Genomic DNA, 27372 nt, shown 5'->3' on the forward strand with positions numbered 1-27372 from the left:
CAGATTAGCTTAGAGGTAAGATGAAACAGAATACTCTAAAAGGAGGTAGACTGAAGCAGAATACAGTAAGAGAGAGGGAAAGTAAAGCAGTAGGAAAGTGCAGAGTAGTAGGAAAGCGCAGAGGAGGTGAAGGATTAGTCAGGTTTTGAGCAGGAACAGAGCCAGTGGCTTTGGAAGTAATCTTTGATTTTGTGTTTAAAGAGAGGCATTGGAGAGGTAATGTTGGAGTGGTTCTCAGTCAACATTGTGCCCCTGTTCAGGAGGGGATCTGGAAGGGGGGATATACCTACAATTTAATTACTGTAATGCCCAAGGGGGCATACATAAGATTTATGATTGATGGGATTTATGAAGGGCAGAAACCGGGCGGAGGTAACCAATATAGCTTCACAGACTAGAAATCTTGGTAATTTGTCTTTGTTATATATTATGACAGTATTGTGGTGAAATCCACAAGGACATTCCTGTGAAGACTTGTTCCCCACCTTTAGCAAGACCATTGATCAGGTACTATGCAGTAGCCTGGTGCAGAGGCTGAAGGGGTTGAAGCAGAGGTAAGATGGTGATATAGGCTGAGATCCGAAGCAAAATGTAGACAGTGCTAATTCATAGGCTGCATCATCCATTAGACAAGTGCAACACTGCATAGGAATCCCTGGACTATCATCATTTGTTTGGTTTATGTTTTGCTGATAACATTTTGGTTAGGGCTATCACTATGGATGGGAAAACAGATGACAAGAGGACCTAGATGGGCATACTGAATGGACAGAGAGAGAGAAAAACAACAGCTGAAGTTCATTGCCAGAAAGTGCAAGGTGATGCACCCCAATGGGAGAAATGCTACTGCAGAGGCACCGCCATGCAGGAGTGCAAATCAAAGATAACAGTAGGGGGGGGGTTGTGTTATAAGATAAAGCATTTGAGGCGTTGCCAGAGGGAACCTTCAAATGCAGACAGAATGCTCAGACATATCACCATAAGTCTGAATTACAAGCCAAAGTCATCCTTCCAAATACCCAGCACATAGGTAAGGTGATACTTACATTACTGTACCCAGTCTCAGAGGCCATACCTCAAAGTGTATATGAGGTTATAGAAGGAGAAGTGTAACTAAACTGGTCAAAGTGTTGGAAGATTGTCTGGAAATACTGAAGGGACTTCCCTTAAACAATTCAGAGTGGGAAAGGAACAGCAGTGATGGAGGTGGAACTAGGGATAAAGGGGTTGAACCTGTCAGATGTGGTGGATGTTTAAGATCTCATGACACTTAAATGTATTTTTTAATTAAATACATCAATAAAGGTATTATACAGTCCACCAAAAATTAAATAAAACACAAAATTACATATATAATGTCCCACATGATGCAAGATACCTTTACATGTTTCTTATGCATCCTTCTCTTTTGCATAGCACAGTTTCACATTATCCCATCCACTTTTTCACAGTCAGTAAATGTCACTTTTAAAGTCAGTAACTCTTCCCTGTACGAACCCCATACAAAACAATAACTTTATCAATGAGATTTTATTATAAGATGTTTCATTTCCAGTGAACTCCGCAAAGCCTGAATATGTCTGCAGAATTAGAAACTGGAGTGGCAATGTTTCTACCAAGCAAAGCCTATAAGACTCATCCTTAGCTGATTAGCCTTACAATTAATGCATAGCTCCCTTGACTAGTAGCTGTTTATGTACCAAGTACCATGTGAAACCCTACAATAAACCCTCCATTATCATTTTTTGCACCTTGTATGAACCTGTTCCCAGTAAAGCATAGGCAATAATTCACCCCAGTTTGTCTAAAATAAAATTGAACAAATATCCACTGACATTAGTTCTTACTGCATTTTGCTTTAGCACTTTACTCCAGTTTCAGCTGTCTTACCTTTTTACCTTCTAATCATATTTTCCAAGTGCTGTACGTTGCTGACATCCTCTGCTTCACTATTCACAGCTTAGACAAAAAAGAACTGTATTCAGATACCAACACTCTCTTCTTCCCTTAAATATCCTCAAGGAAACATAAATAAATATATATACATGTGATTAAGACAAAGAACATGGTGACATAAGAGCCCTCTATGTTTTCCAGCCTATAACAAGCTTCTTTTCATAACTACATTAATCTGAGAAACTCAAAGACTAGAAAGAAATTACCCACAAAATGAATTATGTAAATGCTGCCAAAACCTAAAGATAATACTAGCAAAGCCAACATTAACAAGTACACTTTTTGGGGAGAGGCGCCAGACCAAATACCCAGTACATCTATATCTTCTTTATTACAGGTTATACCTGACACTTTCTCAGGGGTATCAAACCCCTTACCATTATCTTAGTTCCTGCTGCTTGCACTCTTCTGTCACCTCTATTTCCTGCAGCTCAGAGTTAGCCATCCTTAAAGTTTCCATGTGACAGTCTTACAAAACAGAAGCTCTGTCCTAGTTTCTTATCCTCTCAGAATGTATATTTGCCTCGTAAGACACTGTTCTATCTAATCATTATCTATTTAAAATAATTTTCTTCATATATACATTTTTCTGTCTCTAAAGGTACAAGAAGTTTGACTCATGCAATTTTTATAATATCCTTTCTCACTATCCCATAATTTCATCATCATCTTTTGTATTCTGAAACCAACATCTGTTTTAAAACTATCTGCCAATGCATCCAAAATGAATAAATTCCCTTAAACCCCAATCTTCCCATAACAGATCTAACCAAGCCCTAGCCCAAGCCCTAGCCTCTAATTTCAAAGCTATAAGGTCTGCTATAAAAATATTTACTTATCCTTTGTTTCACTGTAACTTGAAATAAAAAAAAAAAGTATCTAAAATTAATCCTCACTCTCAAAAATCTTCTTCTTTTTCTTTCGGCTGCTCCCGTTAGGGGTCGTCACAGCGGATAATCTGTTTCCATTTCTTCCTGTCCTCTGCATCTTGCTTTGTCACACCAACTACCTGCATGTCCTCTCTAACCACATCCATAAACCTTATCTTAGGCCTTCCTCTTTTCCTCTTACCTGGCAGCTTCATCCTTAGCATCCTTTTCCCAATATATCCAGCATCGGTCCTCAGCACATGTCCAAACCAACCTAATCTAGTCTCTCTGGCTTTGTCTCCAAACTGTCCAACCTGAGCTGACCCTCTAATATCCTGATTCCTAATCAAAAATACATTATCAAAATAGTATCATACTGTTATTAAACCATCCTCCTATATGTCCATTTGGCTTTTACTAAACTACACAATTCCGCCTCCTTATTATATCCTCAAGAGCCTTTTCTCAGGCCAATGACACCTGTTTCCTCAACAATATAATAATTTACAGTCCTTACCTTCCCCCCTTCAGTAAATGATGAAAATTAATTGAGCAGAAACCACCAAGTTGATATAATTAAAAAAAAATGTTTAATAAAATCTCTTAAGCGCTTTCGGGACGAGCCCTTCATCAGCGTTCATTTTCTGTTCACTTTGATTTTATGTACTTTTCAGGCATTTTTTACATAGAATATGTTCAGAATGAACTTCCCATTGGGTAATCAAGCAAGTTAAGTCCAGCTTTGCTCCTATAGGTATGAGTCAACTAAATACTGTTTTATTCATTTTTTTACATCGATTGTATATCCATACTCTTGGTGAAAACTACAATCCATTGCATACTTAAACTTGTTACTTTGACTGCTTAGTGTATTAATGTGTTACATTTTTTTGTATTTATTCATTTTTAATAGCAGGTAAGTGAAGCAGTCCTTCTCAGACCCTTCGTATCCACAGCCTAGGCCACAAGGACAAAGGTAAGTACAGCATATGTGTGGACAGTTTAGTTAGCATGCTTTTGAGAAGGGAGAAGAAGAAGCAAGCTTACCCAGAAAAATGTACACAGACACAGAGTGGACATTGAAAATTCCACACAGACACTGACCAGAAGCAAGAAATTGCATGCATTGACTTGTGGGTGAACAACCTATCTTCAGTAAGTCCAAGCAGACAAATTGTAAGCAACCCCTGTTCCTTACAGAACTTTAGTAACAGATGTCAGGGTTAAAAAAGTACTCATCTTAATGAATTAGCATTCTCACTTTCATCATCCCTATTAACAGACTTGATAAAATAAAATGTCATTCACATATTGTTAATATTGGGTTCTGTTCACATGTAGAGTCGCTTTCCATCCATCTCTTAATGCTGAATGATATCCATGTTATCCTGCTGTTCATAGCCTTTGTACAAAAATGCGGTGGTATATAACACTGCACAGTGATACGAGAATGCGGTGGTATATAACACTGCACAGTGATACAAGAATGAGGTGGTATATAACACTGCACAGTGATACAAGAATGCGGTGGTATATAACACTGCACAGTGATACGAGAATGAGGTGGTATATAACACTGCACAGTGATACAAGAATGAGGTGGTATATAACACTGCACAGTGATACAAGAATGAGGTGGTATATAACACTGCAAAGTGATACAAGAATGAGGTGGTATATAACACTGCAAAGTGATACAAGAATGAGGTGGTATATAACACTGCAAAGTGATACAAGAATGAGGTGGTATATAACACTGCACAGTGATACAAGAATGAGGTGGTATATAACACTGCAAAGTGATACAAGAATGCGGTGGTATATAACACTGCACAGTGATACAAGAATGAGGTGGTATATAACACTGCAAAGTGATACGAGAATGAGGTGGTATATAACACTGCAAAGTGATACAAGAATGAGGAGGTATATAACACTGCACAGTGATACAAGAATGAGGTGGTATATAACACTGCAAAGTGATACAAGAATGAGGTGGTATATAACACTGCACAGTGATACAAGAATGAGGTGTTATATAACACTGCAAAGTGATACAAGAATGCGGTGGTATATAACACTGCACAGTGATACAAGAATGAGGTGGTATATAACACTGCACAGTGATACAAGAATAAGGTGGTATATAACACTGCAAAGTGATACAAGAATGTGGTGGTATATAACACTGCGCAGTGATACGAGAATGAGGTGGTATATAACACTGCACAGTGATACGAGAATGAGGTGGTATATAACACTACAAAGTGATACGAGAATGAGGTGGTATATAACACTGCAAAGTGATACAAGAATGAAGTGGTATATAACACTGCAAAGTGATACAAGAATGAGGTAGTATATAACACTACAAAGTGATACGAGAATGAGGTGGTATATAACACTGCAAAGTGATACAAGAATGAGGTGGTATATAACACTGCAAAGTGATACAAGAATGAGGTAGTATATAACACTGCAAAGTGATACAAGAATGAGGTAGTATATAACACTGCAAAGTGATACGAGAATGAGGTGGTATATAACACTGCAAAGTGATACGAGAATGAGGTGGTATATAACACTGCAAAGTGATACGAGAATGAGGTAGTATATAACACTACAAAGTGATACGAGAATGAGGTGGTATATAACACTGCACAGTGATACGAGAATGAGGTGGTATATAACACTGCAAAGTGATACAAGAATGAGGTAGTATATAACACTGCAAAGTGATACAAGAATGAGGTAGTATATAACACTACAAAGTGATACGAGAATGAGGTAGTATATAACACTGCACAGTGATACAAGAATGAGGTGGTATATAACACTGCAAAGTGATATAAGAATGAGGTGGTATATAACACTGCAAAGTGATACGAGAATGAGGTGGTATATAACACTGCAAAGTGATATGAGAATGAGGTGGTATATAACACTGCAAATTGATACGAGAATGAGGTGGTATATAACACTGCAAAGTGATACAAGCATGGGGTGGTATATAACACTGCAAAGTGATACTAATGCTGATACTTACTGATTTATAGAAACGTAGATTTCAGCTCGTGCACCTATTAGCATGTGCTCTTGTACCTATCCATGCAGTAATAAGGGGTGATCTTGTGCATGGAAGGTGAGGCAGTGCAGCCGTTCTACTTAGGGTTTGACATATAATTCTCCTTATGATTGATGACCTCTTATACACACTGGTGCTGGTTCACCAAGTGAAGGCTCTGATCCTTCTCAGTTAATTATGTCACCTTGCTGTTTAGATGTTTAAAAAGTGAGTATATCATACCTGAATCTCAGTTCCTGAATTTTGATTGCAGTGTTGTAAAACAATGAAGCTACATTAATTTATTTGTATGCCTTTTAATCTTTGTATTTTGCAACTAACATTTAATTAATACAGCTTATTTAAGATGCTGGTTTGTTAGCAGATGGTCCACCAAGTGAAGCTTTTGCTTCTTCAATGTGACTTCTGTGAACTTGCTAGTTAGTTGTTATAAAGGCTGGCATATTTCATAGTCTCATTTCCAGAATGTTCTGATTTTGACTACAGTATAATACAATAAATAACATGAACGTTTACAAATTTAATTGGATTACTCTTTATCTTATTATTTTCATCTGAAATGTACATTAATACAGTTTATTCAAGACTGCTTGTATGATTTAATAAAGAATGATATCCAGTTCTCTTTATCTGTTCAAAAAAATATCCTTGTTTTCCCGCCTTTCCTTGACTAGAATAGTCCAGTATACAGGCTTTGCTGTATTCTGGTCTTTGGGATAGTTCCTGTGTTGCCCATTGCCTTACTTGGATAGAAGGAAGTTTCTTTGCTCACCAGTGGGAGTGGGGAGCCTTGAGCAGCCTATCTGTCCCTGAAGGAGTGACCTCAGCACAAGATGTAGTAGTAATTGGTCATTTTGGACCATTTCTAGCTCTTTTGAAGTTCCTTGTATAAAAATCCACGTTTGCGTGGCTTTGCGCGATTGTGCACATAGCGCAGCGCCAGTTAAACAAGTTTAAACTATTTCTGGCTCCGCCAAGTCTGCTCTTCAGTTTTTCCCTTAAAACTGCTCTGCCTTCAATAAAATCAGTCTATTCTCTATCTAAAAAGCCCAGCACTTGATCCTAAAGCATTTTTACACAGGTAAAGCACTCTTGAACAAAAGAAAGCACTACATCCACCTACAATCCCCTTGAGTACACATTTCCCTTTAGGTCCTTTCTGACTCAGTACTCAGCAATCCCTTACACTATTCTAGCATGTCAAGAGGTCAATTACTGGCATCCTCTCCAGTCCAGCTGGTGAATCTGGGAATCTTGAGGCAATGTTATAACTGCCTCGTACACAGACAACCCTCTCCTCCTCCCAATAAATACAAATATATGTGAGAGATGCAACTATATAGCCAAACTGGAGGCTGAGCTCTCTCGACTCAGTACTGGCAAGACCAGCCAGGAGGAGAAGGTAACCACACACACCACAAACCCAGTCTCACATAGAGCAAACACAACTGCAAACCAAACACATAAACCCACAAAGACATACTCGGAGACTCTAATTAAAAATCTACCAAAACAACAGAGGCCTCCAAAGCAGACATCCAAGAAACCACTACCTCAAAACATAGCACAAGCAACACATATTTCTCAAAGTCAGTGTGCCAAACAGTCACAGCTCTTAAGGCCTAACAACATGCCTGATACACTTGTAATAGGTGACTCTATAGTCAGACACACTGATGTCCCACTCACCAGACTGAACAAGGAAAAGGTTACAGTAAGCTGCCTGTCGGGCACTAGAATCCGCCACATAACACAAGCACTCAGGTCACTTCAAAGCAAGTACAAATATGACTCAGTCATTGTCCATGCCGGCGTAAATTACCTGAGACGTACCTCCCTGGACTACATGAAAAGAAACATAGAGGAGCTCTCTGATTATGTAGCCCAGGCTGGTATGACCCTGACCCTGAGCAGCATCTTACCCTCACCAAGAATGATGCCACAGTACAAAGACAAAATGATCAGCTTTAATAATTGGCTCAATTACTGGTGTCATTCTAGGGGGATCCAATGTCTGTCTGCTTGGGATGACATGCTTGACAAGCCACGCTGCTTCGCAAGGGACGACTTGCACCTGTCACCCCTAGGCTTCCGGATATTGGCAAAGGCTCTTGCCACCCCCATAGTGCCTTTTTTAGGCAAGGCTCAAAAAAACCCCCACCTCCCTAGAAAACACAAGTGGAAAAAAACTAAGGGTAATGCTGCTCAACGCCAGAAGTCTAAACCTCAAGATGCAGGCTCTCAAAGCCCTCCTCAGTATGGAGAGCATTGATGTCTGTGCAGTGACTGAAACCTGGTTCAGGGCTCCTGAGAGCACCCCAGCACTACCAGGTTATAACTCATATCATGATTTTCGGCCCCAAAACTTGGACCAAACCACAAAGGGAGGGGGAGTGTCCATATTCATCAAGGACACCCACACCTCCAGGATAGTGGCAACGCACGAAGCATCGGAGACCATCGATGTGCAACTAACCGTAGGCAAAACTGCCTACAGTTTGTAGCATGCTACAGACCACCCTCTCAAACACAGGAACCCCACTCAGCCTTCCTGAAGACACTGGAGAGTATGAATGTCTCTCCAAATACCATCATATTGGGAGACTTCAACTACCCAAACATAGATTGGGAGCATTACTCAAGCCCCAACACCCTAGCCCAAAGGTTCCTAGAATTCATAAACTTAAATGTGATGGAACAACTAGTCACCACTCCCACAACAGGAGATAATATACTAGATCTGATCATCACAAACATGGGGACACAGTGCTCCACAACGGAAGTATACCCCTCACTGGTGAGATCAGACCATAAACTAATCTCACTGGAACTCCACATCCTGCCCCCACCCCCAGCACAAAAGACCACAGTGAGGAACTTTTCAAAAGCTGACTTCACACTTCTTAAGACTGAAGTGGTATCTTTCAAGGCCCCTGGACCAGTGGAAACCACAACCCACACCGCTGAATCCTTTATAAATGCCTTCTACGGACACCTTCAAGAATGCATGGATCATGCAATCACAAATAAAACCAAGACCCTCTCCCCCAAAGGCAGGCATCCTGTCTGGTGGACCCTAGCCATAAACAAACTTTACAACAGGAGGAGGAAGCTACTATAGGACAGAGCAAAATCCCAAAGAGGGAAGGCTTCTCTGATCAGTACTAGCAAAAAACTATGATCACTCATAAAATCATCCAAGGCCAACTTTGAGAGAAAAATCGCAAAAGACACTAAAGATAATCACAAGGCCTTCTTTAGGTATGTTAGAAACCTGGGTGGAAACTCCCAGATATACTCAGAGTTAGTTCAAAATGACAAAAAATACACTGAACCCTCAGATATTGCCAACATACTGACAGACAAGTTCAGTGCAAATCCCCCCCCTCCCACCCAAAAGGAGAAATATCTATCCCAGCTGAATGTAGCCTCCCTGACATCACAGATGTCCAGGTGAGAGCCGCCCTCTCCAAAGCTAAAAACACAGCATCAATGGGACCAGACGGTGTCCCATGTTGCGTGCTACATGAACTCCAAGAGGAACTAAATTCGCACATAAGGCTGCTGTTTAATCTTAGCCTTACTACAGGATACGTACCCAAAGAATGGCGTACAGCAACAGTGGTTCCACTCCACAAAGGAGGTGCTTCTACGGACCCTGGAAATTACTGCCCTATAAGCTTGACGAGCCTGGTCTGCAAAGCTATGGAGAGGATCATTATGGAACTCATAAACAAAGACATTGGTGACCTACAGACACTTGATCCTACCCAATTCGGCTTTGTTAAGGGCAGATCCTGCCTTTTGAACCTAGTTGACGTTTTTGAAACAGTCACTAAGGCCATTGATGAGGGAAAGGCAGTTCACACAGCCTACCTTGACCTTGCAAAAGCCTTCGACACAATACCCCACTCGGGCATCATAGATAAGCTCACCAGCTTAAATGTAAACTCATATGTCATAAGATGGGTTGCAAACTGGCTAAAGGACAGAACCCACAAGGTCAGAATTGCTGGAGCCATGTCAGACTCTAAGTCAGTCACAAGTGGTGTCCCACGGGGCTCGTTTCTGGGACCTCTCTTGTTCGGCCTTTATTTCTCAGAAGTACAAGCAAACATAGGAGGATTGTGGCTGACAAAGTTCGCAGATGACTGCAAGCTGGGCGCCATAATCGATACTCCAGGGGACACTAGCATCCCTCAGAAAGGCCTCACATAAATGGATAACTGGTGCCAGAGCCATGGCCTTAAACTGAATGCCAAAAAATGTATAGTTATACCCTTTGGGAAAAACAAAGTACCCACAAATTACCACATAGGTGGTAATCCATTAATCACAGAAGAAGTAATCAGGGACCTAGGGACCCAAGTTGACAGTGACCTCTCATTTGACACCCACATTGCCAAGGTGGTTAGAAAGACCTTCTATATTGCCCACCTTATCATGAAAGGATTCACATCTAGATCAAGAAAGGTCATTGTGCCCCTATACTCTTCCCTTATCAGACCCATGATTGAGTACAATGCCCCATTTGGTATGTACCTTACCCAGCACCTGCAGCAGTTAGAAAGACCCCAGAAGTACCACACCAAGAGGATCAAGGGTCTCAAACATATGTCATATGCTGCCAGATTGAAGAAACTCCAGCTCTATTCAGTCACATACTGCCTACTCAGAGGTCATCTATGCCTGACATACAAGGCCATGTCCAATCCGGAATTAATGGACATGCTCCACCTAAAAAAATCCAAATCCACCAGAGCCACGAGAGCAAGAGACTTGAACCTCAACACAGAAATAAATAGGACATGCAGGAGGGACAGATTCATAACCCAGAGGCTCCCTACACTCTGGAACAGAATCCCAGTCTGTTAGGCAGAGCCCCTCACTAACTCTCTTCAAGAGAAATCTTGACGAGTGGATGAGAGATCGTAGGTTTACCCCGGGGGTCATCTCTGTGTCACTTCTAGACAGAGGCACAGTAAACTAAACCCTAAATGGGCACAGTATTATAATTCCAGGGGGTGGCATAAGCCACACACACTCTGGCTAGGCTTATAAATGCCCTAGGGCAGATAGCCTAGTATGAACCTATGAACCTATGTATTAAATGCATTCTGCTTTTAAAAATGAACAGATGGGTATATAAGCAGGAATACAGAGAGGAAGACAAAGAAGAGAGACAGAGAGATAATGGAAGAGAAATAAATAATGCCTGCACAAGCATGCTGTATGGGGAAAAATTTTGATTTATGCTCCAAGTGACCTTGGATAGAGTGGCCACTTGGACACTTAATGGAGCAGGTAGGGAAGATGAGAATGTCTGTCTTGTGAGGTGGGGAGACTGGCATTTTGGGTGTTGCTAGGGATGTACCAAAGAAGAGAATGTGAGGGGGGGAGAATGGTGCTTGACCATAGCTTGAGGGTGTACCCCAATAGAGACTGGGAGGGGGAGGATGGCATTTGGCCATAGCTGGGGGAGGGTTGTACCCCAGTAGAACTGGGACAGGGGAGGATGGCATTTGGCTGTAGCTGGGGAGTGTACCCAGTAGAGACTGGGAGGGGGGAGGATGGCATTTGGCAGTAGCTGGGTGGTGTACCCCAGTAGAGATGAGGATGGCATTTGGCCATAGCTAGGGGGTGCACCCCAGTAGAGGCTGGAAGGGGGTAGGATAGCATTTGGCCATAGCTAGGGGTATATCCTAGTAGAGACTGGGATGGCTTCTTGATCATAATGCAGTTTACTTTGAAAGCTATGTATAAGTGAGCTTACATGGGCTGTAATGCCTGCATCATGCTCACTCTACCCAGTTAGGGACTTTCTTCTCTTAAAATCAGAAAGGGTTTGGGTGCTGGCATAATGGTTAAGGTGTTGATTCTCACCTCTGGTCACTGTCTGGTTATTGGCTAGCATGTAATAGTCTGCAGACCGACTGCTTAATATTTACCTATGAAATTATGCCTCACATATAATGTTGCTCCTTCACTTCTACCCCTTACTAATACGGGGGAGTGGCTGTCTTAGAAGTCCTAGACTTTGAGGTTATTGCCCCCTTGGACAGGGAGGGTCCACCTGCAGAGCTGCAAAAATGATTTGAACACTACCCTTGGACTGTGAGAATGCATGTAAGAATGGCACCTGGTCACCTTTGGGGGATATAGAGAATGAGGTCACTCTGCCCTTGAAGAGAAAAGGAGGGAGGGCCGGAGGGCCCACCTGTAGATTCAAGCAGGATTCATCCAGGAGCCCACTTAATATGGGACATTGAGAGAGATAATGGGTTTACTGAGTCTTAAGGGGAAATCAGAAGCGAGCAGAATGGGGCAGGGTGAAAATGTGAAAATTAGATTGATTAAAAAAAAACAGACATAGCATAATAAAGTTGCTCGAACTGCAAGCCAATAAAACAAAACTATTTTATCCCAACTCAGTCTTTAATGCAATACCCAAGGCTTAAAAGGATCATATTTTTATGTGTTTTTTTTTTTTTTGGCTTCTACACTGCTGTTAGCTGCTTTTCATGCAAAAGTCCAGTAAAATAATTGCATTGATACTGTATTTTATTATAATGCAGTCCTGAGATGAAGGATCCTACTGCGGTGGTGCTGCTGCGGTAGCATTGTCGCCTCACAGTACGACATTATCCTGTTTGATTCTCAGCTAGAGCGTCTTCTGCGTGAAGACCTGCGTGAATGGGCGTACCTTCGTTGAAGGTTGTGCGTCAGAGCTGGCAACTCGGCACGTAAACATCTACTGCCAATCGCTAGCGGACCGGAGTTCCACTGTGGTGACCCCTAACCGGGAAAAGCTGAAAGACACAACAACGACTGTGATGAAGGATCCTCATATGTTATTATATAATGTGACTTATAAATTATCGTTGAGTTATAGAAATTATTTTAGCAATATAGTCACACAAACAATGCATTCATCTAAACTCTCCACAGGATCGTTACTCAATAATGTTATACTTTTATTTGTTAAGGTATATATTTTTAATTTATATGGGTGCCTGTTAAAGATTCTACACATTTTTAAAAGCAACGTTTAATTTTGCCTTTAAAACAAAGTTGTCTGAACTTATTTGGAAAAATATGTATTTGCCGCGGTAGCGTTGTCGTATTCTCGGCTGGAGCGCCTTCTGCGTGGAGTCTGCATGTCCTTCCCGCGGTCGAGGGGCGTTCGAAAGACATGCGTGAATGGGCGTGTCTTCGTTGAAGGTTGGGCGTCGAGCTGGCACCTCGGCACAGTAAAAATCTACTGCCAATAATTAGTGGACCGGAGTTCCGCTGTGGCGACCCCTAACCGGGAAAAGCCGAAATAGGAAGAAGAACAACATTCTAATACTAACTGTTTTGTTGTAACCTGTGTTCTGTGAAAGTTGTATAGTTTTAATGCATTACATGCAAAAAAAGTGTACTAATGACAGGTAAGTCCCTCACCATTACATTTGTTAGCGTATAACTCAGAGCATCTCAGGTGTGTGTTCCAAGTAAAAGTTGTGATTTTCTGGAAAGTAATTTGATGACCACAGCCACTAAGTAATAATTTGAGTTTTTGGAATTCATCTCCTTCAAAAAAGCATGCTAATGCAAACATTTTATTTTAACAACTTTCTACGCCTATAAGAGCAGTGTTTAAAGCCTCTCCCTGATTTGGGGGCCTTTGTCCATCTCTCTCATCCTTCTATCTGCAAATGAGTAAGGGGTGTAGCAAGCAAATTCCATTTAGTACCCAGAAGCTGTTAGTGCTACCCCCACCTAATGGATTCACCTCTCAAAATGCTGCCCCCAATACTTAATAAAGGTAAGTAGCATTTTCGGATGATCCCCCTAAAACTATTATTATTATTTTTTAGATAAACAATATTGCGCCTGTTGTTAAAACATACCGAAAAAAACAACGTTGATATGATGCTCGGAAAAGAAACGTGCTCAGTAGAGTACAAAGAGTATACTTTACACCGGAGGAACTCTTGCCAAACACTATAACCTGAACTAGCACGGTTCGTTTCATAATCACAAAACGTTTGTTTGACGAATTTCTATGCTTCAGTATCATTTACCATGGATATTTGTTAAAAATGTTTAACGAATGTAAGCCAAACCCTTTGGCTGTGTAACAGCTTTGAACAGAATTGTTTAGGACATGAAATCAGGAACATTCATGATGAAGTTTGGTTGAGACGTGGGCCTTTGTGCCTCGTTATGTTTGGCTTTGTGTCTGATTCTTTTTATAAGAGGACGAGAACTGTGTGATGGTGCCCACTTTGGAATCTTGCAGCTGGTCTTACAGGTCCATCACTGCTCTCCACATGTGCAACATCTCGTTCCTCTGAAAATGTATTTTCATTGGGATAGTCATATTGCAAATTTCCATTGTCGTTATTGCAAATTGGATAAGAACGTACACTGACTCGTATCTGCTTCCAATGCAGCTATGGTTTGTTGTGCTACTCTACTTTTCTGTTAAATCTACTTAACACACCAGCCTCTTTCAGGGGGACAGACACTACGTCCCTGAGTGGTTTGCTCAGACTTATTTGCAATAAAATTCGAGACTAAAGGATAAAAAGAAATGCCTTAGATAGCCTCTATTGTACAAATAATGACTATATGATGAAAGGAGCTCAAGTAAATTGTAATGAACAAATTTAAAAGATACCGTTTGTGTACTGGTGGATTCGTATTTTAGGTGTGCCGATCAGTCTTTACAATGTAAAGTGAAAGCCGCGCATCAACATAACGACGGTTAAGACCTACGCTAATACCAGGAAAGACACTAGCCCTAGGTATTGTGCCACCTTAATTTTTTTTTCAGTGCCGATGTGACATCAATCCTATTAGTGTCACAGGGCGGGGCTATTACCCGATGTGACGTTTCCCTGAAGTGTGAATCACAAGGCTGGGCGGTACCTACCAATGCTATTGGCGTCAGGTGACAGTGTGAAATAATTCGTAGAAAAAGGAGGGAGAAGGAAATAATTTTACAGTTTAACATTCCCGGAATGGTATGTGGTAGACCACCCCGAAAGCTATAAAAAAGTGTAGGGGAGAAGTCTAGCCGTATCGGGAGAATGTAAACTTTTTTTTTACAATTCTGTAGCCACTGCACGCATGCATGTTTAATTTCCTCAACTGCAAAAGAAATATAGAGCAGGAAGGAGCGTTTGTAACTGTTTACTCTTTGGAATAGCTTTTACATGCATTATATCGAGCAGCTATCAACTTCTCTGCTCAAGAGTCTGAGGTAAAGCCAAGTAATGGAGGGCAAAGTTTCAATATCCGGGACAATTTGTAAATAATACAATCATTCATTTAAAAAAGTTAATAAAATATAGATTTTTCTTTATCTTCAAATAAAACCTTTTCACCAAGGCAGTTTTGAATGTTTAACATGCAGTTCCCCCCTTCACAGGAACAAGGCAGAACTTGGTTAAACAAATGTTAAATGCTGAAAACTGTTAGCACTAATAACCCACTTACTAATAAAGTTCAGTATTATCAAGTCTGCGGTGTGTTATAGAATTCCTTTGACCCGAAACAGTATTACAGTGACTATATTTAAGCAGTGAGTAGAGAGAGCAGGGGAACTTGTTTTAATGTTATTATAGTTTTTTTTTTCTTCAATAAAAATGTTATTGATTTTGAGTAACAGATACAAATCAGATAATAGCTGATTGGATACATTAGTAATAGTTACAGATAAAAATCCAAAATATTCCCTAAGTATAAAAAAAATAAGAACTATATACAATATCTACAAGAGTGCTACATACAGTGGTTGATAATGTTCATGGTTTAATTATAAACTGTACATTGATGTTCACACTTGAACATTGTGAGTCAAAGTTAGGTTACCCCCACTGCAGTCTTACTTCACATCTTCTGTTCACTTAGCTTAGCTCTTACAGTGGAAAACTGACCCCCGCCCCACCCCATGATAGCTAGTCATCTGCCTCTTGCGCTTCTGACTGGCATATAACTAAACCTTTACAGTGGAAAATTCTATTCCCCACCTACCCCAATTTAACACCTGCTTATCATCCCCCAATCTTGTCATTTCAGGACAGCTTGCTCAGCAGCTGTGTTCATGGTCTAGTCACCTATTCCAATAATCCTGAAAAACATATCTACTGCATATAAAGGCACTACTGAGGAGGGCAAATAATATAAAATGAAGTAAATACCACCAGGCTAATCTGGTCTGCCCATTTTCTAATGTAAAAATATGTATAAACATTTTCTTATGTCTTTCTTAAATTCGCACACTGTTTTTTTCACCCTTCTCTTCCGGAAGATTGTGTCATTCGGTCACCACCTTTTCTGTGATATACCGTTTTCTTGTATCTATCCAACAAGCTTTTAATTTTTCATTTCTTATTCTTATGTAGTCCTTTTTCTCTTTCTGTCCATTGGGTGATATGCATTCTCTTGACATCCTTAAAAGTTTGTATTATGTTCCGACTCTGTCACTATTTTTTAAGAGTTTGTGTTAAACTCTTGTGTGGTTTTTCTTTATATGACTTTGTGTGTGGATCATGCACCATTCTTCAGCTGGGCCTTCCGCAGGCCAGACAGCCCCAAGGGATTGTTGCCAGGGGACTTATCAGCCTGGCAATGGCCCCCTTGGCAGATTGTAAGGCGGCCCAGAAGAATTGTGATGAACTGTGAAAAAGTTATGAAATGGGTATGATACATAAAAAAGGGCTGGATATCGACAGTGCTGTCTGTTGTCCTGTAGGTTTAGGGGAATGCTATGAAAGAAATAAATGGCCTCCCTGATATTCCTGCCTTGTGCAAATCTCATAAAAATTGGCTTCTATTAGAGAAAAAGTCATTGACAATGATTGGCAATAAACACATGGCTGCGGCCATTTAATCCATCTGAAGTCTCTGTGTTGTTATTCTGTACCTGCTTGATTACCTTGATTTGTTAGACATGGAATTTGAGGCATATGTTCACAAGGATGCAATGGAATGACGATGTGCTGAGCTGGTTCTGTATATATATATATAGAGAGAGAGAGCGAGAGAGAGAGAGAGCGAGCTCAATACTTGATTCGAATCATTAATGGAAATATGAACAATGTGTTGGATTTGCGGAGCTGAACAATGTGACGAATGCTTAAATAGCATGTATGGTTATTCCGTAAGCATCTATGGTAAGAGATCTGTAAGTAGGTATGAATTTAGTTTTTGTAAAAAAGACAGGTAGAGCTGTACCAATCTCAGACAACAACAGCTTGCAAGCCAAATCACAGCAAGCTGCCATTTGTCTGAGGCAGGTCAGCTCGGACTCAGGTTTCAGTGGGGGGAGGGGGGACAGGTAGGGCCAGGATAGGTAGGAGGGTAAGGTGGGATGGGCTGGCTAGAGGAAGGATTGAAAAGGCTGGGAACAAACCAAATCAGTCTTCTTGATCCCTACCTAGACAGCTTGTCCCACCCAACCCACCCCCTCGTAAAAGCAGGGGGTTGTTACCAGTCAGTTTAGGGTCAGATAAGGTACTCAAGGAACCCAGTAACCGACAAGGCGATCGCATTAGCGGTCGAGAAGGAATTTCCTGTTTTTCCCAATGGTTTTTTTCAGGTTTTCGCCTTCTCCTCTGGGTAAGATAGGTCAGGCTAGTCTGTCGCAGTCATGTAAGCGGAAGGCAGGAAAGGTAAGGGAAGCCAAGGTAAGTGGGGGGTCACAGGACTCTTCAGCTGGACCTTCCACAGGCCAGACAGCCCCAAGGGATTGTTGCCAGGGGACTTGTCTGCCCGGCAATGGCCCCCTTGGCAGATTGTAAGGCGGCCCAGAAGAATTGTGATGAACTGTGAAAAAGTTATGAAATGGGTATGATACATAAAAAAGGGCTGGATATCGACAGTGCTGTCTGTTGTCCTGTAGGTTTAGAGGAATGCTATGAAAGAAATAAATGGCCTCCCTGATATTCCTGCCTTGCGCGCATCTCATAATAATTGGCTTCTATTAGAGAAAAAGTCATTGACAATGATTGGCAATAAACACATGGCTGTGGCCATTTAATCCATCTGAAGTGTCTGTGTTATTATTATTTACCTGCTTGGTTACCTTGATTTGTTAGACATGGAATTTGAGGCATATGTTCACAAGGATGCAATGGAATGACTATGTGCTGAGCTGGTTCTGTATATATATAGCTCAATACTTGATTCAAATCATTAATGGAAATATGAACAATGTGTTGGATTTGCGGAGCTGAACAATGTAACGAATGCTTAAATAGCATGTATGGTTATTCCGTAAGCATCTATGGTAAGAGATCTGTAAGTAAGTATGAATTTAGTTTTTGTAAAAAAGACAGGTAGAGCTGTACCAATCTCAGACAAATAGGAGGGAGAAGGAAATAAAATTACAGTTTAACATTCCCAGAATGGTATGTGGTAGACCACTCCCGAAAGCTATAAAAAATTGTAGGGGAGAAGTCTAGCCATATCAGGAGAATGTAAACTTTTTTCACAATTCTGTAGCCACTGCACATATGCATGTTTAATTTCCTCGACTGCAAAAGAAATATAGAGCAGGAAGGAGCATTTGTAACTGTTTACTCTTTGGAATAGCTTTTACATGCATTATATCAAGCAGCTATCAACTTCTTTGCTCAAGAGTCTGAGGTAAAGCCAAATATAATAGAGAGCAAAGTTTCAATATCTGGGACAATTTGTAAATAATACAATCATTCAGTTAAAAAAGTTAATAAAATATAGATCTTTATCTTCAAATAAAACCTTTTCACCAAGGCAGTTTTGAATGTTTAACATGCAGTTCACCCCTTCACAGGAACAAGGCAGAACTTGGTTAAAAACAAATGTTAAATGCTGAAAACTGTTAGCACTAATAATAACCCACTTACTAATAAAATTCAGTATTATCAAGTCTGCGGTGTGTTATAGAATTCCTTTGACCCGAAACAGTATTACAGTAACTATATTTAAGCAGTGAGCAGAGAGAGCAGGGGAACTTGTTTTAATGTTAGTATAGTGGGTTTTTTTTCAATAAAAATGTTATTGATTTTGAGTAACAGATACAAATCAGATAACAGCTGACAATTGGATACATTGGTAATAGTTACAGATATAAATGCAAAATATCCCCTAAGTATAAAAAAAAGATTAAGAACTATATACAATATCTACAAGAGTGCTACCTACAGTGGTTGTTAATGTTCACGGTTTAATTATAAACTGTACATTGATGTTCACACTTGAACATTGTGAGTCAAAGTTAGGTCAACCCATTGCAGTCTTACTTCACATCATCTGTTCACTTAGCTTAGCTCTTACAGTGGAAAACTGCCCCCCCCCCATGATAGCTAGTCATCTGCCTCTTGTGCTTCTGACTGGCATATAACTAAACTTTTACAGTGGAAAATTCTATTCCCCACCCACCCCAATTTAACACCTGCTTATCATCCCCCAATCTTGCCATTTCAGGACAGCTTGCTCAGTAGCTGTGTTCATGGTCTAGTCACCTATTCCAATAATCCTGAAAAACATATCTACTGCATATAAAGGCACTACTGAGGAAAGCAAATAATATAAAATGAAGTAAATACCACTAGGCTAATCTGGTCTGCCCATTTTCTAATGTAAAAATATGTATAAATGTTTTCTTATGTCTTTCTTAAATTCGCACACTGTTTTTTTCACCCTTCTCTTCCGGAAGGTTGTGTCATTCGGTCACCACCTTTTCTGTGATATACCGTTTTCTTGTATCTATCCATCAAGCTTTTCATTTTTCATTTCTTATTCTTATGTAGTCCTTTTTCTCTTTCTGTCCATTGGGTGATATGCATTCTCTTGAGATCCTATTATGTTCCGACTCTGTCACTATTTGTTAAGAGTTTGTGTTAAACTCTTGTGTGGCTTTTCTTTATATGACGTTGTGTGTTGATCATGCACCATTTCATTATCTTCTTCTCTATGGCCTGTATGCTTTGTCCATAGGAGAGTCATCTAGAACTGCATGAATTAGGATGTTACTACAGTATATGCCCTTACAGCGAAAACATTTATTTTCTGTGTGAGGTGGCTCTTCCTTACTAGTTTTCACCTATAGGTCATCTAATCTTATTATACTTTGCAGGTCTTTTTTAGCTACTGCTTACTCTCCACTTTTTTATTTGCATTAAATTTAAGCTACCTTATTTTAAACCATTCTACCAGTCTTTCCAAGAACCCCCCCCCATACTTTCTACATAGGTTCATAGGTGTGTACTAGGATAATGGACCTGGAGCCTTTAGAAGCCTAGCCCAAAAAAATTGCCCCAGCACCGTGCCACCTGATGTCAGTTCACAGTGCCCCTATCCAGTAGGGCAACTGGAATGATCCCTGGAGTGAACTTTCTGTCACCCATCCACTTATCAAGATTTCTCTTGAAGAGGGCCAGCGACGTGCTCTGCTTGACATGAATGGGAGGCTTATTCCAGAGTATGGGCAGTCTTTGAGAGATGAACCTGTCCCTTCAGCATTTTCTGTTAATTGTGGTAATAAGGCTGTGATCTCTGGAGCGTGTGGCGCAGGGGGAATGGGATTTCTTTAGGTGTAGCATTTTAAGTAGGGCTGGGTCAGACATAGCTTTGTAAGTCAAGCAGAGATCACCTCTAAGTAGACAATAAGAGACTGAGAACAGCTGAAGTTTCTTGAGTCTGTCTATGTAGAACATGTGTTTAAGGCCTAGGATCCTTTTTGTGAGGTACCTTTGTGGCCTCTCCAGCTGTTGCAGATGTCTGGTCAGGTACATGCCAAATGGGGTGTTATATTCGATGATTGGTCTAATGAGGGATGAGTAGAGAGGGATGATGACCTCTTTCTTCCTGGATGCGAATCCTTTGGTTATAAGATGTGCCACATAGAAGGACTTTCTGACCACAGTGGCAATGTGGTGGTTGAAGGTGAGGTGGCTGTCGACCTGGGTGCCCAGACCTCTTATGACCCCTTCAGTGTTCAGTGGGCTCCCATCAACATGGTAATTCATGGGAACTGAGTTTTTTTCCAAAGGGGATGAGAACACATTTTTTGGAGTTAAGCTTCAGGCCATAGTTCCGACTCCAGTCATTGGTCTCAGAGAGGCCCTTTTGTAGGATGTCTGCATCACTTGGGGAGTTGATAATGGCTCCTAGCTTGCAGTCATCAGCGAACCTGGTCAGCCAGAGTCCTTCTGTGTTGGCCTGGACTTCTGAGAAGCAGATGCCAAACAGGAGAGGGCCCAGGACCGAGTCCTGTGGGATTCCACTAGTGACTGGTTGACAGTTTAACTTGGAATCCGCAACTTTTACTCTGTGGGTTCTGTCTGTGAGCCAATTTGCAACCCATCTAGTGATGTAAGGATTGATGCTTAGTTTGGTGAGTTTATCAATGATACCTGAGTGGGAAATGGTATCAAAGGCCTTGGCCAGATTGAGGTAGGATGTATGCACTGCCTTACCTTCATCCACAACCTTGCTGACTGCCTCAAAGAAGTCAACCAGGTTCAGCAGGCAGGATCTCCAGTTGACAAAGCCAAACTGTGTGGGGTCAAGAGTTTGGAGATTGCCTATATCTTTGTTAAGCAGGTCCATGATGATGCGCTCCATAGCTTTGCATACCAGACTCATCAGGCTAATGGGGTTTTAGTTCCTAGGGTCTGCACTTGCTCCCCCTTTATGGAAAAGGATGAATGTAGCAGTACGCCATTCATTAGGGACATAGCCTGAGGTAAGGCTGTGATTGAACAGGGCACACAGATGTGGTGCCAGTTTGTTTTGTAGCTCATGTAGGATGCAGCCAGGGATATTATCAGGTCCCATGGATGCTGTATTCTTGGCTTTGGACAATGCAGCTTTTACCTGTGCCACAGAAATGGTGGGTACCAGGCTTTCTTCTGGTATTGTGATAGGGCCCTTGGGGGGGTGGCATAAATTTGGCACTGAATCTGTTGGCCAGTATGTTGGCCATATTTGTTGGCTCAGTATAGGAGATGCCATTATGCAATAACTCAGAGCAAATCTGGGTATTGCCTTTGAGGTTTGTGATATAGCTATAAAAGGCTTTGTGGTTGTTTTTGGAGTCAGCCACAATTCTGCCTTCAAAAAGCCACTATAGGGGTGGCAAGAGCCTTAGCCAGTACCCAGAATCCCAGGGGTGACAGATGCAGGCCGTCTCTGGCAAAGCATCGAGATCTGTCAATCATGTCATCCCAGGCAGACAGATACTGGATCCCCTTAGAATGACACCAGAAACCTAGCCAATTGTTGAAGTCAATCATTTTCTGCTCATACTGCTCAGGACTAGGGTCATACCTGCCTGGGACACATAATCCGAGAGTTCCATCACATTTCTTTTCATGTAGTCCAGGGAGGTACATCTCAGGTCATTTGCACCCACATGGACAATGACTGAGTCCTAGTTGTACATGTTGTGGAGTGACCTGAGTGCATATGTTATGTGACGGATCCTGGCACCTGATAGACGACCGACTGTCACCTTCTCCTTGTTCAACCTAGTGAGTGTGACATCAGTGTGCCTCACAGTTGTGTCTCCTATGATTAGTACATTGGGCACAGTGTTTTGCCTTAAGGGCTTAGGTTGAGGGATACACTGTGGTGGTGAGCTATGTGTTCTAGGGTTGGTGTTGTGTTATGATGGTCAAGTGCATTTCTGTCTTGAGGTTCACTGTTGTTTGGGTAAATTTTTTATTGAGAGCCTCCACGAAGGTGGGTGTATGGTTTGTATTTCTATGTATGGGTTGTGATGGTTGGTGTTTTGGAGGGCTGTGTGTTCTATGTAGAGAGTTGCAAGTGTTGACCTTCTTCTCTTGACCAGCTAGTCTGGTCTTGGTTGGAGCATGCACTGCTTCCAGTTTGGTGATATAAGTGCATCTCTCACAGGTGTGAGTGTTTTGAAGTAAGAGGAGAGTGTTGTCTGTGTACATTAGACAAGTGGCACACTGTCTCAGAATGCCAAAGTGCACCAGGTTAGCAGGAGAAAGCACAGGAAATTGCCCTACAATCATACCAGGAGTGGTGGTCATAACTAATAAGTACTGGTGCTGTTACTACCTAGTGCTTACCACTCCCACTGATAAGCTAGAAGGCTTCCCCTCCAACACAGAAAGGTCTGGGGGCTCAGAAACTTACAAAACAGTCCTGGGTACAGCAAACCTGTATTTGGACTAGACTAGTTACAAGAAAGGTGGGAAATACGCTTAGAACTGTTTTTTTGTTTGTTTGTTTTTTTTGCAGAAAAGCAGTTAGAACAGTAGCAAAAGCACTTTAAATGCAGTACAAGATGGCACACTTGAGTGTGTAGCAGTATGAAGGAAAATACAGTTTAAATAAATGCAGATAAATTAAAAATGACAAAAAACAATTGCAGAGAGCAGTAAATTATGAAAAAATCAAAATGGAGGCACGTAGAGTATCTCTTTCTTCTTCCTGTTGCTCTTGTAGTCAGCAGGATGCCAGAACTGGAATCGCGGAGCTTAAACAAGCACAAACCCATGTAAACACAGGCTTTTAAACCAGAAAGTTGAAAGAGATGGAAACACTGCTCAAACGGCCAATAAACTACAATTTCTGGGCCAGAAACCACTCTTCTTGTGGTAGATAGGCTACCTAGTGCTTACCACTCCCACTGATAAGCTAGAAGGCTTCCCTCCAACACAGAAAGGTCTGGGGGGGCTCAGAAACTTAACAAAACAGTCCTAGATACAGCAACTCTGTACCTGGACTAGACTAGTTACAGGAAAGGTGGGAAACAACCTTAGAACTTTTTTTTTGGGGGGGAGTTGCAGAAAAGCAGTTAAAACAGTGCAAAAACACTTTAAATGCAGTACAAATTAGCACACTTGAGTGTTTAGCAATATTAAGGCAAATACAGTTTAAATAAATGCAGATAAATTAAATATGACAAAATAACAAGTGCAGAGAGCAGTACATTATGAAAAAATAAAAATGGAGGGACTCTTTCTCCTTCCTGTTGCTCTTGTAGTCTGCAGGATGCCAAAAGTGGATCCACGGAGCTTAAACAAGCACAAACCCACGCAAACATAGGTGGTTAAACCAGAAAGTTGAAAGGGATGGAACAACTATAATTTCTGGACCAGAAACCACTCCTCTTGTGGTAGATAGACTACCTAGTGCTTACCACTAAGCTAGAAGTCTTCCCTCCAACACAGAAAGGTCTGTGGGGGATCAGAAACTTGCAAAACAGTCCCTGATACAGCAAAATTTGTATCTGGACTAGGCTAATTCAGGAAAGGCAGGAAACAAGCTTAGAACTGTTACAACAGCCTTGTGTTCATTATCACCCAAATGACAAACTGTTGTGTCCAGACTCTTAGCAGTATAATGAAAATATTAATCCCACCGGTAGGGAGCCCACTGATGATCCTTATTATAATTAGACTTTATTTTTTTGTCCCAAACTCAGTGAAGGTAAAAGACAAAAAGTCTCAAATATGTAACAAGTTTTGATGTTTACTGAACTGATATCCTAGTTAATGTTTCTATAAATATGATGGGATAGTTAAATATTAAATGTCAAATAATCCAAAATACTGCTACAGGTCTGGAAAGCAATGACATTCAGCAGAAAAGCTGGTCAGTCCTACTGTAAACTTTATTTCAATAAAAAATAAGTGCTTTTCTGGACCTTTAAGACAATTGAGGAAGTGATGTAATGATTGCACCATTGAACTGAAGTCTTTTTAAAACAGAGCTGTTACTGTGGATGAAGATTCTGAAGAAGTTCACGTATGGTTTAAGTGAACAAAAGCACTTATTTTTATTGAAATAAAGTTTACTGAAGGACTGATCGGCTTTTCTGCTGAATGTCATTTTCATTATTTGAAGCCTGTGTCATGAAATCGATTATTAAATGTGTTATATAAGTATTTTAGAGGGTAGTACCTGTAACAATTTGCAGATTTATATTGAAATGTGAAAGCTGTATATAATACAATTTAATTCAAATGCCATTTGATTTTTTTAAATTTTCTCTGAGTTTGTGAGCCAAAATTTTCTTTTTCCTTTGTGAATTATGGAGTAATGGAGTTTAAAAGTTATTAGATTGGACTAATATGCCCTTATGGCTATGAATACATGCTGCCTTAAGTTCATGGCCAGTTATTTTGGGATAGTGTGGAATTACTTATTTTTCTTACACCATTGATTCTTTGCTTTATTGATTGATTAATTGAACAGATAAATGATCTGACCCAAATCCAGTACAGTCAGCAATGACTTGAGATGTATGTAGGCAGCATTCTGGCACTGTGCCAGCATGTGTCATTACCACTGATAAAGGCAGAACCTCTGAAATATGAGTAACCCCTGAATGTTAACATGTGGCCCTCTGCCATCTTTCCAACCATCTTCAGTTTCATTTATGAGGAGGTTGTGAAGCAGAACATCCAACTATCATTAGTGTTAATATCTTCTTAGTACATGACTGGTCAGGTACCTTTCTCGTCTAAGTGAAGCTGGCAAGTGGCAAAGTCCCCTTCAAATGGCCCTGCTACCTTTTTTTCATAAAGAGTATTTACTTATTTAACTGGGCCAATTGACTGAGCCAGATAAATCTGTTTTAACTACAAGATAGCCCACAAAGCAGTTTGCATCTTCTAACTATTAATGCTACACAACAAGAATGTGTCCTAGGTGGTGCCATAGAGAACATTAAGTCAGTAAGCAGCGTATGCCAAGTCACAGTTAGTAACTAGGTAGCTTAGTAAATTAGTGTCACATATAAGCAACTGAAAATCTGAAAAAGAAGAAGAAGAATGGGCTGCCAGGAGCACATGAACCACAAACGTTCATTGAAACACAATTCTGATCAAACAAAAGAATATACTTGGTGATAAAACCAAAATTAAGCGCTTTCATCTTGATACAATGGGACTTCATCAAATAACCCTCAACTCTCTCACAGTTTACATCTTCTAACTATTAACATGAATATGTCCTAGGTGGTGTCATAGAGAACATTGTCAGTAAACAGCTGTCGTCAACTCACAGTAGGTATGACACACAACAGTTAGCAAGTAGGTAGCTTAAAGAACTGAGAGAGAATATAACAGTTCCTATACATAGCTGGGGTATGGGGATGCAGACCCCTACAGCAGGGTTGAAGAAATGCTTTTAAAAATGATTTAAAGGTGATTCAGTCAATTTCAGCATTCACTGTATTTTTACTGGAATCATATTTTATTTCGTAGAGTTACATAACTTACAACTGGGAGTCTTACTGCTTGATAGGAACATTTATACATTCTGTTATGCCTTTCTTCCCACATATCCCTTTTTTGTAAAAAAAAAAAAAAAAAGAAAGAAAAACTTTCAACTATCAAGTTTTTACTTTAACTGATCTCAGACTAGCCCCCCCAACACACACACACACACACACACACACACACACACACACACACACACACACACACACGGTTGAGTTTACTGTGATTAATGTTGTGTCATTTAGCTGATATTATTAATCTAGACTGAAACGTCTAAAGCCACAGGAGGTCACAGTCTCAAAACAACGACAGTCCAAAGGTTGCAAAACATACAAAAAAATATATTTTTTTAGAGAGCAAGCCCCGTGACTCTTAGAAGAAGACTGCCCACATTTGACCTCAACATACACCTACTGGATGGTCACACAAACTCAGAAAAGAGGGAGAAGAATTTTTTTAGCCTTTAACTGGGTTAGTCTCACTAGATTAGCAACCTATTTTTGGAGGAGAACCAAGATTGCATTCATACTGACTAGGGGAAACTTGGCTAGGTCACCAAGGAACTTCCCATATTATTTTGTGAGTGGGGTTGCTGTTTTTTGTGGGACTTCCAGCTTCCAGTTTGGGTGCAGAGGGGGCTCAGAGAAGCAGGAAGGAATATGGCGAACATGTAGATTAAGGCAGAGATGGATCAAAGTGTAATCAAGAGCAATATAGAGAATGTATCTACAAATGTGAAGCATGTTTATCCTTCACAAAAATAAGTAATGGCAGGAATAGAGGAGTCTAAAGTAGTGACAAGGCAGTACAAGAAGACAGAAACAAGTCAGGGTAACACTGTAAAGGTGGGTGAGCCTTTACAAGTATCAGAAATCTTGCTTCAAAAGGAGTTATTCTAAGAAGAACGAGAGTCACAGTCAAGATGTATTAATACAACCCTCCAATTTGTGGGTTGTGTAATGTTTACTTAAATTACCTAAATCAAAGTGAAACAGAGAGCAAGAACCCCATATCATGGGGGGAAATTGTGGACAGAAAAGAAGAAGAGGTGGAAGAAATTAGAAGAGGTGATATACATAGACAGTGAAAAATGGAGAAAAGAGAAGATTCAACAAGGAAGACATTTTTAATATGAATAAACAGTAAGGAAGAGAAAGAACTCAAGAGGTAGGAAATATGGGATAATATAATTTCACCTTTGGGCATATCACCTAAGGAGGTAACA

This window comes from Protopterus annectens, chromosome 13.part0 (assembly GCF_019279795.1).
Source record: "Protopterus annectens isolate FY-2018-M chromosome 13.part0, PAN1.0, whole genome shotgun sequence".
NCBI classification, from domain to species: Eukaryota; Metazoa; Chordata; order Ceratodontiformes; family Protopteridae; genus Protopterus; species Protopterus annectens.